Raw genomic sequence first — 17269 nt, 5'->3', positions numbered from 1 at the left:
GGCAGGCTATGGTTAGAAGATCAAATCCATCTACTGAATGGAGCTGTCTGAATGCATGCTCTTAACCATAAAATTAAGGTATTCTACCTTTTGCAGGAAGCACTAAACACCATTGCATTCACCACAGAGAAAAATATAATATAGGATATTCAGTTAGCTATATACTGCAACTTACTTTCTATAGCTTGTCTTTGCCAATGTGCTAACTAAGCATTGTGTTAAAGCATTAATTTATCCACGGAGAGGCAATTAAACAGTGTGCATTTCTCAAGAAGTGTGTTGCTTAATATCATGTTTTGTTCTTTCTGCTTTCTGTTCTGTAGTACCCAGTAGGGCACTCCATAATTGCAAACTCTATTTTTTTTCTTTTTTTTTTTTATCTCCCTTCTTTTTTTTTTTGTTTATTTTTGTTTGGTTTTGGTTTTGCTTAAAAAACAAACAGAAAAAAACCCCACCAAAAAACAAAACCAAAACCAAAAAAACAAAATGGTTCATAAAACACTTAACTACAGAAGAGCCTCATCTGAAACTACTGTTTAAATAGCTTTGCATGTCAACCACTTTATGCTGGTAAATTTCTTCCTCTTATTTCTACATCACAGTCAATCTAATATTTTTATTGCTATTAGGTCAATAATTATTGATCACTTACTCATTCAGCATAATGCTTTAGTGCTACTATGAATTGAGGTACAAATTGATAATGGAGAGTTATTCCATTTTATTTTAATAATTTTTCTAGTGAGGTAGAAGCAAACACACAATCATTTCTGAAGATTAGGTGATTTTGAAACTTAAAATGTAATATTTTACTATAGTTGTGAGGTGGCAACTTAGGTTTTTTGTTTCAAAAACCAATACATAAAGCTTCTAGGAGAAATGATGATATATGTAGAAATAATTAATGTGCTTTGCTGGAAGGGACAGAATGAACAATCAAGCCCAGTTTCCTGTAGCCATAGCTCTGTCACCCATGCTGATCTCACCAAGGGGAGAAGGTGTCTAGTTCAAACATCAATATCCTACAAATCATCTACTCTTTTGACACCGTGAGATATTCCAGTTACTTTCCACTTTTAGTAACTTTAAAAACTAAGTAGAAAATGAATGTCTGTCACAGGAAAAAATGCAGGAGAGATTAAGAGCGTTTATTCCCACACTAGCAGTACATTTGCTAACTCAAAATGTGAAATGGAAAATGTCACCAATTTATTTTAAAAACTTGTTAGTATTGCATAGTACTGGAAGACTTCCAGAAAAGAGTTCAAATTAGGGCAAATATATACCCTTGATATACTTTCAATTTGCTGAAATTTGTGGCTGGAGGCCTTCCTGATGAGGGTTAATGTCTTTGTGTTTTATATTCCAGATTTTATTTTTCTTTTTTTTGCCTGTGACAATAGGTTTTAAAGCCATATTAACTCAGTCTCTTCAGCATAGGATTAGTATTGTCCAAAGAAGTATATATCTTTTTTTACCATGTTTCTGTTTTCCAATGTGTTGCCCATAGGTTTTAAGGTCCCCCCCCAAGGCCAAAAGAGTCCTCATTAAATCAATTTGTCATAATTTGAAATATATTTTATACCTCCTGTCCTTTCTGTTACCTTTTTTTTTCTTTGTTTGGTTGTGTTTTTATTTGTTTTGTTTCTCTTGTTTAATGAATCCAAGAGAAGTAGAAAAGAAACAAGACATAAGAAACACCATGCCAACTTTTTCCAGTATCTTCTACGGCATAATTCTCCTCACTGATCCATTACTCCCTCATTCATACCCTCCTGCTTTGTATCTTGCTTAACACAGCAATTTTTCTATGAATAGGATCTCACCTTTATCTCTTTGTCTTCCTCTTGCAATACAAAGTATATTATTAAGCTGATTCAGTGTTTCTTCTTTAGTCTTTAAGTTTTCAGTTCAGCTGTTTCCCTCAATCCCGTTTTGTTTTGTTTATTTTGTGATTTTAAAATAAATTAATTATTCTGTGGTCATTCTCCCCAAAATCATAAGTAGCAATACCTTCTGTCAACAGGTTCCTTAGGACGGGAGGTGGAGAGGCAGGTCTGATCTCTGCTCCCTGGTATCCAGTGATAGGACATGTGGGAATACTTCAGGGGAGGTTCAGACTGGGGGTTTTCTTTTCCAAGAGGATTGTCAAACACTGGGACAGGCTTCCTAGAGAAGTGGTCAATGCCCCAAGCCTGTCAGGTGTTTAAGGGACATTTGGACAATGCCCTTAATGACATGTTTTAACATTTGGTCAGCCTGCAGTGGTCAGGTTGTGAGTTATCAGTCATGTAGCTGGACTGGATGATCATTGTAGATGCCTTCCAACTGAAATATTCTATTCTATTCTATTTGAATGTTGCAAGATGGAAAAGAATAATCTTTACTTTCTTCCAGAGCATTTTTCTGGAACTCAAAGTGGGAGACACCTTCCTCTTTTCCTTCCAGTTCCGTCATGTTTAGTAGATGATATGGTGTCTACTAACTGTGACAAACAATCCATCACATAAGCCTAAAATCACATTTTTGTTGGGGTTTTTTTGGTGTTTTACTTTTTTTTTTTTTTAATGACCACAAAGAAATCAACCTTCTGATTGAAAATATCTGAATCTTTTCATTTGTTGTAGTTTTTTTAGGAGGGAGGGAATTGTGTATGTCCCATGACAGTGAAATTTTCATCCTTTCCTGTTCCTTTATTCACTCTCCAAATAAAAATGTGAGATTAAGTGTTTTTAACAGGCACCGATAATTCTTTTTGAGGTTCTTTTTGTGTATCATATCATCTATCAATATTTTCACCCAGCAGATTGCAAAAATCAATAAACATTTTGATTTTTTCATTAAGATGCAATGTTGCTACATTATAACTTTATATTCCTCTGTTCTAGTCATAATTTTAATTACATTTGATCCTCTCCATATTCAATTACTTATCCTCTACAGAGAGCTCTACTTCTTCCAGGATTTGTTCAAAGTACTGTAATTATGACACACACACTTAAACATTTTCTTTCCTTGTAGCCAAAGCAAAATTCCTGTGGATATGGCACAACTGTTGTGTTGACTATAACACTGTTCTGTTTGATGCTCTGAGATTTCTCGTTAACATTGCTGCATTTATCTCATTTCCATCTCTGTGTTTTTCCAAGAAGTGTGGAGGTCATACAAGTATCTCACCTCTGTTCTCTTTTAGCTGAAAAATTGTACCGACTTTCAACCTACTTTCTTCACTGTTTCTTTGGAAACTCTTGATAGTTTTACTCAACCGTGTGTTTTTTGTGGTCAGACATCACCAAACTGACAACTCTGTTTTCTGAACCATTGTTTTTTAATCTGTGGACAGGAATATTCCTCTCTGAGGATTATCTGAGCCTACATTTCTTTGAACATCTTTTGTCACCTGATGCTTGCTTCTGATCCACACAAAGGAGGTTTAAGCTGAATTATTTATTCCAACATGAAAAACTATCAGTAACCTCTACCTTGCTGTTGTTGGGATCTTCTCCAATTTTATATTTTTTGGTTCCCAGTAGACAGGATACCTGTCTGTGAAACCTAAAATAAGCTTATTTTCCTTAATGCTGTTTTCTAAAGACTTTTAGTGATGTTAGCGTGATTTTCGAGACTTCTGTCTCCCATTCTTTCAACTAAATATATATATATCATCCTGACATCTCTCTCAAATACTGAAAGAAGTACTGTCTTAGGCAGTCTCAGAGGAATTATAGTATCATCCATCCCTTTTGAATTAGCTGCCCGTTTTTCTCCAACTTCTGTCATTTGCAGCTGCTTGTTTTTCCTTTGTATCTTTGAAGATAGCAAATTGATACTGTTGCTTTTTCACTTGCTGGTGTTTCTCTACATTGTTTTTGTAGTTCTTCCTCTGATTGCCAATGCATCACTTAGTTCTTTGATTTATCTGCTCCAGTACAAGTAATTTTATGTCCAGTCTCGTTCTTCCTTCCTTCCATCACACCCACCAATTCCTGCCTGACGTTAATTGTTGTTCCCGCTGACATTTCCAATCTTTAGGTTTTCTCAGCCAGGAGTTCTGCCTTCTGCATACATATATGCATATAGGTTACACATATGTAGCTTCTATCAGAAACAAATTCACAAGAAAACCATTTTGGTGTGAGTCTTCAGTGGTTGAAATGCTTATAATTTCTGTTACACTCTCTGACACTGTCCACTGTGAATGTATGCAGTTGTTTTGAGAGGTGATGCCTTGTTCTATCTTCTCTACCGTGATGTGCACAGATTGTTTATGAAGAAAGAAAATTCCACTTACAGTAACTGGAAATCCATTGCCTTAGAGGCACCAGCAATTTAAATTTATGAAAGAACAACAATTACCTTTTGTGCTTTAATGCATATGTAACAGTAATGACAGCCACGTTGTAATAAATAACATACTTTGCTCTCTGCGAGTAAGCAGAAAATTGGGTAAAATAGCCTCTGGTGCTGGCTTCAGTGTAGAAATTAATGCTTTCAGGTTCCACTATAAATGGATCATTTGAGCCATACAGAGTGCTTACTGATATGTCAAATCGATGAAATTTACCTTCAAACATGATAACAGTGCTCCATTAGGAATAAAAGCAACTGAATATTTGTACAGTGGCCTATTTACCAACTTTTTTAGAATAAATAATAAAATAGAAAAGCATTATCTTCTTTAGATCCCATTAGGACAAGTTTTGGTAATTTGAATATATTGATGTCAAGTCCCTTTTTTGTTTCCTTTTCTAGTTTTGATAAATTTCTGATTAAATTCTGAAAGAATGGTGATTGAAGTAACTTCATTGTTGTGTTCCCTTGGAAAAGTTCTGCTCCTTGTATGTCTGTACAGGTACAGGATTTAGAACCTACATTCCCACACCTAACCCTTACATTATAGTATAATGTCAATTTAAGGAGCCACATGTAGCTGGAGAAGTACAAGGGAGCGGACACTTTAGAGAACTGGGACAGCTTTGGCAGCACATATAGTAAAAATTGGAACAATACAGGGAAGATTAGCATGGCCCTTGCTCAAGGATGACACGCAAATTTGTGAAGCATTCCATATTTTTTTACCCAGGTGGCCAAGAAGGCCAATGGCATCCTGGCCTGTATCAGGAACAGTGTGGCCAGCAGGACCAGGGAATTGATTCTTGCCCTGTACTTCCAAACTAGTTGATTCTGTGATTCTTTGATTCTATGGTAATTTGTGTGGGCAAATAGAGTGTTTTAAGGCTTGGCTCTGGGAACTTACAGTAATCAGCATTTTCAGGCCACAAGAGGAAATTGTTTCACTGAGGTGAATGGAAGTAAGTTGTGTGGAGATAAGATCCTGGACAAGAAATATCAATTCTTAAGTTATTTTTGGAGAAATAATTCCTGACTCTCATGGAAAGTTTTGCTTTTGTAAAGGCTTTATAAGTAAGTAAAAAAAGTCAATTGGCCTACTTGTACCATAAAACAGATGTGCAGCTTTGTGTATGGCAAGGTTACACAATTAAGATGTTTTATGTTTTTTTTCTCTCATCAAAATTAGTGGGATAATTGGAAGAGCAGGCACTTTTTGGTGTGAGATTAGAAAGGTATCATCCAAGAGTTCTGTTAATCTAGTACTGTAAAAAACACTGACCGAGGTCATTGCAGGGTTTTAGGATTGTCCTTCTGAGCAGTTAACAATAATGTCAAAATCAAGTGTTTAAATTGCTTTTAGCAGTAGAAATGCTATAATGTGCAAAAAGGCAAGGGAGGATCAAAATTTTTATTTCAATATGAAAATGAATATGATACCTATGAAAATGATGTGGAAGTAGAAAGCTGTTACTTTGAAAAGACCAATACGAAAAAGATTCAATAGAAGCTAACAAAAGAAGTGAAAGCTCTTTTTCTAGAATAAGATGACTATAAAATAGAGAGGAATAGAATCTGACCTGTAAGTGAAAGATTGCTGCATGCATACGACCGATATGTAAACAAATGCCATGCAAACTGACCAAAAAATAAAGAGTTCTTGCAAGAATAAAGTTAATATGAAAATATATACAATAAGTAAAATACAGATCATTGCATTGGAAAGATCAGGGCATATGATAATGTATATAAGAATAAAGTTATTTTAGTGTATTTGTTTATTTTATGATTATGCTTTTAATTTAAGTTGCTCGTTGAGATATGCTGTTATTTGGTCATCTTGTGGCAAAAATGTTTAGTTCTTTTTTCTTTCTTTAATAGCTTCTGCAAACGATTGCAAGTCACAGGAAGGTACTAGGGAAGTGAAGGAACTATTTTGTTACAGAGTTTTAAAGATATTTGTGTGCATCCTTTAGAGGGGTAGTTCCAAATTCATATTCTCCACATCATCTCTTTTCAGTGGCTTATACTTTCTTTTTTGTGTGATTGTTTCAGCAAGTCACATATGCCGGGTTCAAGAAATTCTGGACTATACTTCAAGTCTGGTCTCTGTTTCTGGGGGTGGTAGGTCGCATTTTCCATTTGTAGCAGGTTTTCTGCACTCATTCTCCCCTTCCCCCCCACCCCCACTTCTGTTTTACATGGCGTGGTATCTATATTGCTTTCTGATGAGCTTATTTTCTTCCTCTTCTTGCTCCTGAGTAATGGTAGATATGACAGGCCTACAGAATCAGAGAGGGAAATAAATGTCTTTGCTCTCCCTTGCCCTAATAAAGAGCATCGAAGAGCATCAAAGTCTGAATTCCAAGTTGGTGGGCTCTAACAAACCAACAGAACATTCTGTCAAATGTCCCTTCTCTCCTTGTTTCTGCTTAAAATGTTCAGCACAGAGTTATTTACCAGCTCTGGGGGATCCTTCACAACAATGAGGTTTCCCATACATATGGATAATCATGGCATTGCAGAATCACGGTATGGATGATGCTGGAAGGGACCTGTGGAGACCATCTAGTCCAACCCCCTTCTCAAAGCAGAGTCAACTAGAGAAGGTTGCTCAGAGCCATGCCAAGGTGGATTCTGAGTGTCTCCAAGGGTGAAGGCACAGCTTTAGAGTTAAAAATCTGTTGTAGACAGTTCTTTCCGTTGTTTTGTTTGTAAATAATTTAATTCTTTGTCTTGAAAGAATGCACTGTTTAGCAGCACTAACTAGAGAGTAGGAAACACAAGAGAAAGCTTTCTGGGCCTTATGTTTCAGTAGAGTTGAAGAAAGTGAAGATGTTCCACATTATTAAGGTCACAAGACAATACTGAGTAAAATTAACACTTGTCTTTTTTTGACTCTACTATCTGCAGCTCCAGAAGGTTTTGTAAGGATGCCCTAGAACTTTCCTGATAGAATATACAGCGTAACTGTGTGTGTTTGGAGAGGGTTTATTGTCTGGGCTTTTTGAAAAATAACTGTAATGACACTTTTTTCGAGAGATGTCTATCAGTTCTTTATGGCACTGGTAAGTAATTTATTTACTATTGATGTTTCAAGCTCATTTCTCTGAAGGTTAGTTTGTCTTCCTACTGAAAAATACTTCAAATATCACCAATAAATGCAGATAGAGATATGGAAAAGGAAAAAAAAATGGGTTAATACAATAAGTTTTGTTGAAATCTCAATAAGGGACTGATTGTCACTGAACTAAATTCGTCTTTTATCTCTGAAGATTAGAATTGTAATGGTGCTGGGATTTTTTTGCTACTTGCTCAGATAAGTTACTTGATTTATGATCTCTCATGAGGGATCTATTAGCATTTTTCATGCATTCTGGTAGTCAAACCTTCAAAAGACAGAAATACATCTTGAGTGTTTAATTTCAGAGCTTGGGGTTGTCTTAAAGTCACTAAATTGAACGAAGAGGCAGAAGACTGTTGTCATTACATAGCAGTCTGAAGAAGAGCAAACCGGAGTTTCCTGGATTAGAACATTGCCCTGTTTTACTATGAAATATACTCTGCAAATCTAACAAATAATAATTAAAACCTAATAATGTAATATATGCTGACATAGGGGCTGACAGTGTAGGTAGGCAGTTTTGCTATTCACGCTGCAGGGAAAAAACCTTCAATCTAGCATACCAGTATGCATTAATATCAGTCAGAGTACTCTCATCACTAAATTTGTATATTTATGTTGCTGATGCATCTGCCAATTCAGTTTTTACTGGAAGATGCCACTGAAGAGTGCATTATTTGTAATATTTAGGGCAATACAATGCTAATTAAATCAATGAATACAGCCACTGCGTGAAAGGGTGAATTATGTCCTGATTTCAAACTCAGAAAATTCTAAAAAATATAGTGGTAAGGCCTGCTATTTTTTTGCATTTTTTCAGAGACAACAAACATTACAGTTGGTTTATTTTATTTTTTAATTTTTATTTTTTTTTTTACATTTTATCTTTAACACAATCTTTCTGGATGCAAACACTAAAAGCTCTAGGCAGATGAAGCAAGATGACAAGCAAAATATTAATTGCTGGAATGCCTAATGAAAACCTAGAGTAAGGCCAAAGTAATATGCAACCTGAGGCAAAATTAAGTAACTGCTCATCTCAGTTTTTTCCTACTCCACTGTGAGAACTTTTATTTTGTCTTACCCATAGATTGAACTGGGTACTCACTGCTTTTATGCATATCTGTTCTAAGTATATGCACATATATATAACCATATATTTTCAAAATTATTTTTAAAATCCAGAAGACATTGAATATTTAAATTTTAGTTAGCTACAAATTATGTATACATGCCTTTTAAATATTTTTTTTATGTCTTTCCTGATCATTGATGGAAAATGGCACAAACTATATAATTTGCCAAAGTTTTCTCTTTGTTCATCTCTGCAAGTAACTTTGTTGCAGTTGATCATATGGGATTAATGTTTTATTCCGTTTCCCTTTTGAATAATCAGTACTAATTTTTGAGGTAATTTCATGAAGCACTTTCTGTTTGTCTCACAAGCATTATTTTTGACTTACTGTCTTGAAACGTCTCATTTGTTGTTTCCAATTATTGAGCTCCTCCAAAAAAACTTTTTTATTTTTTGGTATCTCACTCTATACCTGCACAAGACACACCTTATTTCTGCACCAGGTAGATTCTTGCACCCATTTTCCGTAAGTTCTTCCATTTGTAGTCAATAAAGTTTCCTTCAGTTTCCAAAATTATTCCTTAATTTGACCTGAATTCTCTGTCACAGATAACAGGGAATGAGAGGTCAGAGGTAGAGGGATGTTGAGTAGGTTTTTTTTTTTTTTGGTTTTCAAAGCCAGGAGGACTGTAGGTAGTTGAAGATTATGGCAGAGCTCTACAATAGTCTCTGTCCTTGTTCTACTGCTGGTTCAGTTCTTTTCTCAATGTCCTGCTCATGTTTGTCTTAATACGTCAGGTCTTAATTCTCATAGTAAAATTTTCAAGACATGAAAGATTTCTACTCATTTGATTAGATTGTACTTAACAAAATGAAATCATAATACATTAATAATTAACTAATTAATTGTGACAAATTGAATAGCTACGACATTTGTCTATTCCCTTGCCTTGGGAGTTATTCTCTTCTCAGCAGATGATGGATAACTTGTCTGCTTTTTTCGGTTTGTTGTATGTTATTGTGACGTGCGAACTGGATGACTTTGACAGTATTTTATGCTTTGCTGTGGCATAAGCTGTCAAGAAGGGGGACAAGGGAGAGATAACCAGTGATTACTCACTAGGTCATTCACCTGAAATCTCATTTTGTGAGAAAAATTGTCTTTGGTTACGAAAAAAATGTCTTTTTTGTTAGTCCTACAATGTTTCTTTAAATGTTGTCCCTGAAGTAATTTTGTGGGAGTGTGTCATACAGAACATTTGTACCTTGCCATTTTTTGGTTCTGTCTTGTAGACGGATAACTGAAGGAATAAATTTTTTTTTTGTTTCTGCAAAAAATAGAGATCTTATTATTTATTTAAAAAAAGAGAAATTTAATATTTTTTATTTCTTGACTTTAAAACAAATTTTTTAAAATTCTGCCAGTGATAGGAAGTCTGAAGATCTAAAATAAAAAAATACTTCATATATTGACATCATAAAGTGAATTTTGTTCTACAGCTCTACAAACATCAGTCGATGTTCCAATTGTTGGATGATGCTCTGAAAAAAATCCATGTAGTAATTTGTTTACATATGACATGAGTTTACAACTGCAAAGTGCTATCCAGATGTTGACTCATAAACAATACAGAAACTATGTACATCATAAAACTGGTTTTGTGCCACAGCGCCAGATTATGTGAAGAAATCATTCAAAAGACCTTCAAGACATTAAAGACTTTTAAAGTTTTTCACTGAATCTGACACGAACGTTAAGGATAAAAAATTGTTCATGTTCCATAGCTGAGGAAGATACTTTGTAAGATTGTGATATGCCAAAGATTTTCCTGAAAGTCAGTATTAGAATAAAAGTTAAAAGCAGGTACATCAAATTGATTTAACACCAACACCTTCAATATTGGTACATCAGTTTCCATAAGCCAGAGTCCCAGCTCTGATTTCTTTATTATTGGTGATGTCTCATTTTCTAAGCCATTATTATATTCATAAAACATTTAGAGGAATTGACTAAATTAAATTTAACTGTTGTGTAGAGTGTTCTTGAGTACTTAAAGTGTCTTAATTTTGCTTTTGGACTTCTAGTTGTAATGGTGGAATGGAAATAATTATAAAATCAAGGTCATGTTTTCAGGTTAGATGCTGGAATAACATATCAGTGGCTTTAGTGAAAATACGTCTACTTGTAACAAGTGGGACACTGGCCATTAGCCTACAGAATATTTGTATCAAGGAAGCAGTTGTTTTTCAAATGAGAAGCTCTATTGTTAAGTGTGTTACTGGTTGTTTCTTTGTCTATAAAAATATATGTTTTGTTTGTTTTCCTCATGCTCAGGCCCATCTTGTTAAATAAACTGAGTGTTGTCTCCTCGCAGTTATAACAGAAAATACTGCTATAGTTGGATCCAAATACATCTGCTGCTACAGATAACTAGGGTAATGAAATTTGTGAGGTGACATGGTACTCGAGACAGGATGACACTCTTGAGTATGAAGTTAAGTGTTGCCAGTTGACTGGGAACTTCTTTGTCACTGGAAAGCAAGTCGCTCTCACTCTCAGCTACCTAATTTATTTGACCGTCATTGCTTCGTGAGAGCTGGATCTGTCTGTGTTAGTATTTTAGTTCGAAGCAGAAATGCCCTTTAGAAGAAGACAGCTTGGCCCAAATTACTGCAGTTGACATTGCTGAGCCATCTCAGAGAGTGGCAGCTGGATTCCCCTCCAATGCAGCTAAACCAGCCCTCTTACAGCGCCCCTGGCCTGTATCTGCTGTTAATGGGCACTCAGGCTACAGCTCAGGTTAGATGGAGCAGAAAATAAAATCTCCAAATCCTGGATAATATGAATGTCACATTCCCAGCAGCAACTGTACACACCTGCTTCTGCTGCACTGCACTTCTGGCTGATACAGGTGAAGGCTATGAAACCAATAAGGTGTTAGAAAAGCAAAGTCATGAGTTTCTCACAAGATATCTTCTATTGCTTTGTACAGTACTGGGGGTTTTTTGTTTGTTTTGGTTTTTTTTCCCTGAAAGTTACATGAAAAAGAAAAAAACACTAGGTCTTTCCTTTTAATTTTTTGAAACAGTTGTTGCAGATTGGAGCATTATTTCCCTGGAGTACATCCTGAACTAATGCAGATCGTCAGAGCACAGTGGGATTTAGCTGGTGCTAAGCTGCTGGCATTCAGTTTTGCTTCCTTAATTTATCAAATATAAAAGTTAAATATGTATGGAAATGCCTGTAAGAATGGGGCTGAAGTCTATTGTATTTCACTATGTGATGTGACTCCCTTGCCTTATTTTAAATCCAGATTTATATTCTTACATCCCCCTCCTTATCCTAGGAAGTATGGTACTCTGTATCCTTATTCCCTGACTTTAGTTGAAAGTAGCTGTTTAAAATACCATGTGACTTTGGGGTTTTTTGCTAATTTGATTCCAGATGCATTTTTTCACTCCACAGCAATTGCTCCAGCTGTGTTTGTATTTTCTTAATACATTGATCTCTTCCTATTATTGAGAATCGTCTATATAGAAACTCTTAGAAACTCAAAGTCAGCAACTTCTCTCTTTTTGAAAGCTCTGTTTATGCAGTATTTACTCATTCAGGAAGGATGATAGACCTTAGTTAAATATGTGAGGCTAAAGTAACTAAAATTTAGTACACTTTTAACCATTTGGGTAAATATTTATAAGAAGATAAAATTTCTTTTTAAACAGTAAGGTAGATGTAAGATAAGATGTCTTTCTTCATCCCATTTCATTTTTCTGCAAGTTTACTGCCTTTTTCTGTGGTTTTATAATCACAAAGTAAATTAAAAACAAGGAGACCTTCAGCAAGCAAATGATTGTAAAAAAGTATTCCTGTCTGGACATTGTAGAACAAAGAACTGCTATACTGAGTGATTAAAGCAATGAATAGAGAAAATTCAGATGAATCCTAAGAGACTACTTATGACATGGAAGCAGACAAAAACAGCTACAAAGAAGCTTAATTTTACTGCATTCTCAAAGATCCTTTTGAGTTTTATATTATTTCAAAGGCATTTTGAGTCTTATGAAGTGATTTATAAGGATTTTTTTTCTTTTGCTTAAAAAATCTAAAGCAATAAGTCTCAACTCCTAATACTATGATCTGCTTATTGCATTAGACTGCCAAAATACTATGTACAGAGAGAGTGGCTGAACACTTCAGGGTTATAGTGTTCTGAAAATGAAGGATGAAATCAGTTCCCTAGGCAGTAAAATTTTTGTCATTAACATCAGGGAGGCCAGGATTCACGCCAAGAATGAAACTCGGCTTGGCATCTCAGAACAGGACTGTTCTGGGAACAATCTGTGAGTCTGTGTATCCTTCCTCATAGGTTAAATGCTGTAGATGAAATAAAAATATATTTTTCCCTTGTAAAGATACAGGGAAATCTTTAAAGACAGAAATAGAAATGTCTTCAGAGAGAAAAGAACCTCTGTTTATACGGGTGGCAAGCTTTCAACTTTCACATTTCTAGTCCCCTATAGCCCCATGATCTCTAAGAGAGAGGAGTTTCACTTATGCTGCTTCTATATAATCTGGAAAACAACACCAAATTGCAGTTAATTAATAATTGATGTATAATACCTATGATGTTGCTAGGCCAAAGAAAAAGAATTTATATTCTGATTTTATGTTCTGCTTATAAGGCGGCATAATGCAGTTGCACATGGTACAGATGTTTCATCTGTAGGAGGCAGGGGACTTTTTCTTTGGGTAGTTGAATTTCAGAAAATATCAATCCACTTCCTCTTTGGACCAACCTTTGGCCAAAAATAACGATAAAAAAAACAATAAAAGGAATTTTTGTGGAAATTTCATTGTTTGTAATTTAAAAGACTCATCCATGAGATGGTTGGAATATTGACAAGAAGCAAGAGCTGTCACCAGCTCAGGTGATAAAACAGACCTTGTCCCATCATCATTTTTCTCACATTTCCTGCTTGTGTATTGTATTCCCCTCACACACACTTGGTGTGTCTTGGATTTCTGTTGCCAGAAATATATTTAGATAGATTTAACCAGTCTTCTATTCCTTAATATTTAATTTATAGGGGAATTAGATTAAAACCCATTAACCAAATCCATTATATTACTTCAGTATTTCTTAAAATATGTGTGTTCTCCATATATTATCTATATAACATACATAAAATATTTTTATAATACAAAATTATTAATAATTAATTAAATATTTTATGTATGCAGCATGCATATGTATGTACTCATTTATAAATATATCTACAGGTAATATAATAATATATTCATAGTTTATTTGAAAACATTTAATGCTCATTAATTAAAAATTAATAGGAACGTTGGGTTTACTCCCAATTTTTGTGCTACCATTAACTCTGTATAAAAGTGCATTGTTTGCATTTCTTTATTTGTAACAATGGATGATCTATCAGAGCAGAGCAGCTCCAAATCAAGTTCTAAATCTAGCTAGGCCATGTCATTCTGTTCATAAACCAATCAAGCTCCATCCTAAAAGCTCTGGGCTCCTTGCTGGTGTCTCCTAGTAGAAAACCATTCTAGGACCTTCTGCTCTAAAAGTGATCTTCTAATTGACTGTCCTTATTTATACTTAAGTAGTTTGTACCTATTTGTTATTGGGCTAGTGCCATCCTTACTCTTACATACCTTTTTCAGGGGTGGGATTGCTTTCTGACTGACTCATTCTTTTAGTTTGCAAACTGAACCTCTCTGCTTTCAGAAGATAGATTTTCTGTTCTTCACAGCTCTCTTTCTGTACATTTTCAGCACTTTGTCCACATGCTGTTTATCTCCTTGGTATAATGGAAAAAACAAACTTAGAGAATGTGTCAAGTGATCTTTGTTTTATTTTAGTAACATATTTCTGTTTTTCCTGGAGGTGTGTGTGCTTCCCAATTTACCATGGCTGGGGAGAGGATAGGAGGGAATGCTTTTGATGGACATTATGCATCTTGTAAGAAAAATTTTAAGAATTTATATCAGACAATCTACATAAAACCAACATGGGATAGCATCCATTTCTGCAATAACTGTTTTCAGACTACAATAAATATCAAATATAATGGAAAAGAGCAAAATAGTTTTAAAAAAGCAAAAAGCGTGAGGTAAAAGAGAGAATATTTTTGTGTGAGTTGGTGTGTTCCTAGTCCTTTTTCTTCTCACTTAACCCAGCTGCTGCTTGGGATTTACTGATCTCGTAAGGCGCTCTAGTGATCAGAAAGTTATTGAAATGGTGGTACTCTGGCAGACTGAAGACAGAGTTCAATAAATTATACCACAACAGCATTTTCTAAAAGTCTTTTGATTGGTTTTGTTTGGTTTTGTTAACACCTAATTAATTTTTTTATAGAGAGAAGTCTTCATTAAAGATCAAGCATATCTCTATAGTAAGTTTAATTTGAGTGTCACTATGATATCCTTTGAAATGCTAACAAAAATTAGAGGAAAGTGAAGGAAGACATGAGTTAATATGTGAAATACAGCCATACTTTTTAAGTGGGTGCTTTTTGGTATTTAATCTCAGATATTTCCATAAAAATAAAACATCTCTTTGGGGTTTTTGTTGTGGCTTTGGCTTTGGTTTGTTTTGTTGGTTTTTTTTTTAAGGAAAGAATTATTTCCAAATACAAGCCTGGCTTTGAACTAATCTGTGAAACCAATTATAAATAGTCTAACAATAAAATAATAATAAAGATTCAGCATGTGCTGTAATTACTTTAAAAAATTTGTTCTGTTTTTCATTTTACTTGGATTCTTACATTGTGCATAGCCTTACAAAATCTGAAAAGTCCTCTAGAACCACTCTAATCAACAGTATCTTTCATGTTTTGTTTTCTTGCCATCTTCCCAGAAAATAGTCCTACAGTACTGTATGGTTGTTTACATAGGGTATTAGTTCATTCTGGAATACATCCTGGTATATTTTGATATAAGAGGAAGCAAGGCAACATGGTGTAAGATGTACACAAATGCTGTTATCAGCAATGGGTTGCAGTACATAATATGAGTGTCGTTTTTTGTAGAGATAAACAACTTGTTGAAAGATTACGGGTGTGTAGTGAAGAGTCTGTTACTCTGCATTGTACTGACTCTTCTTTTGTTGAACTGTAATAGAAGCTTAATTCCATCTTCTGTTCTTGACATTTTTATTCTCATTTCCTTCTCCTGGGTGTTACTTATTTTAATGAGATTTTACTGTGCTTCTCTAGCTATCAGCATGTGGCAGCTAAGCCAGGCAGCAGACAACGTATGGCATTGCCAATTAATTTACTTGATTTGACACAGACACAACAATATTCAAGACTTCAGTGACTTCTTCAGAGAATTATTTATAGAAGTGTCTGGGACGTAATGTCAAATAACTAATGGGGAGTGGAGAAGTTGTTCATTTCAAGAAAAAAAGTACATGACATTTTATCATTTGTGGTTTTAATTGCAAGTTTAAAATATTTATAGAAATTGAAATAATTTCACTTAATTATTGCTTCATATGCTGAAAATTGCATTTTAATTCTTTGGTTTTATGCACCATTAAATGCATGTTACCTGAACAGTTCTGATTATCTAGTAAGTTTAAATTATGTTATACTAAGAAACAGAAATGCTACTTTCAAAGCAAGATTTTGTAACTAATTTGAAGACATGCAATATGTACAAGATCCAGCAGAGCATCTTGCAAAGTAACACCCTATCCATTTGGAAATGCCATTATGTAACAGCTATTGTTAAATTTTAAGGCTTATTTTTGCTTTTCCTCCCTTGCTTTGAATGAAAAACAGTACTTTTCCTTTACATTTGTATAACCTTGTTGTGATAAAAATTAACAAAATCTAAATGAGAGATTGGATAAAACACTCTCCAGTTCCCTTAGCTTTCAAAATTTTCCTGTTACTCTCTTTAACTGGTTTCTAATCATCTGTGAATTTTTTTTGGATGACTGTTTTGAGTTGGACCCTTTCCTATGGTTTTCTATGGAAAACCTGAATATCTAAATTTGGGTTTCTGAGGCCACATCAAGGAGCAGTGACCTTGGAGACAATGTTCACTTTGGAACCACTATAATCTTTCCTTTGCTCTGGCATTTTAGCTTTTCATGAAAGAAGTAGTAGGCTTAAAACATGCAACAAAATTTGAAGGCTTGAAGTTCAAGTTAGTACTGGAATAATTCTTCAAATTACTATATTTGAGAATTATGTAGAAAATGCATATGTATGTGTGTATATACACATATGTATATATATATATATACATATGCACATACATATATATAAGCCAGTGCAAAAATCTAATTAAAAGTACCCTAAAATAAAAAGTTCATTCTTTCTTAGTCTGATGGAAGAGAAGATGGGTGTACAACATTCCAGTGACAGTTGAAAGTGAGTAAAAATCTGTGTAACTTAACATAAACTGGAAGGAATGTAATTTAAAAAAAAATTACTGAAACACACGAGTCGTAAAGATTACTTTATACCTTCAGTAGAGTTTCTCTGTTGTCTGATAAGCATGACTACAGGTGGAAATGTCTGTGTCTGCACACATATATGCAAAAATACGCACTTGCAAAAGTATTATCCATCTTTGCTCACTTTTAAATACCATAATATTTGATGGTGAATGTATATTTAATTCATAACAATAACTACTCTTTAAAGAAATCAATGAGTCAACTTCATTAAGCAGAATACGGACG

The 17269-nt window shown here is 34.5% G+C and overlaps 1 protein-coding gene and 1 non-coding gene across 4 annotated transcripts in view; both read left to right on the top strand.

Annotated features, from left to right (window-relative positions):
* CACNA2D1 (calcium voltage-gated channel auxiliary subunit alpha2delta 1) overlaps positions 1-17269 on the top strand; it is a 383935-nt gene that overhangs the window by 241624 nt on the left and 125042 nt on the right. The gene's annotated exons all lie outside the window — the stretch shown is intronic.
* On the top strand, positions 4972-5075 carry LOC113965752. The gene has a single exon (XR_003533627.1). It is a non-coding gene; the product is annotated as a U6 spliceosomal RNA (small nuclear RNA).

Source organism: Neopelma chrysocephalum, unplaced genomic scaffold (genome assembly GCF_003984885.1).
Source record: "Neopelma chrysocephalum unplaced genomic scaffold, ASM398488v2 Primary Assembly neopelma1_45, whole genome shotgun sequence".
Classification (NCBI taxonomy): domain Eukaryota; kingdom Metazoa; phylum Chordata; class Aves; order Passeriformes; family Pipridae; genus Neopelma; species Neopelma chrysocephalum.
This window is presented reverse-complemented; position numbering and strand designations above follow the sequence as displayed.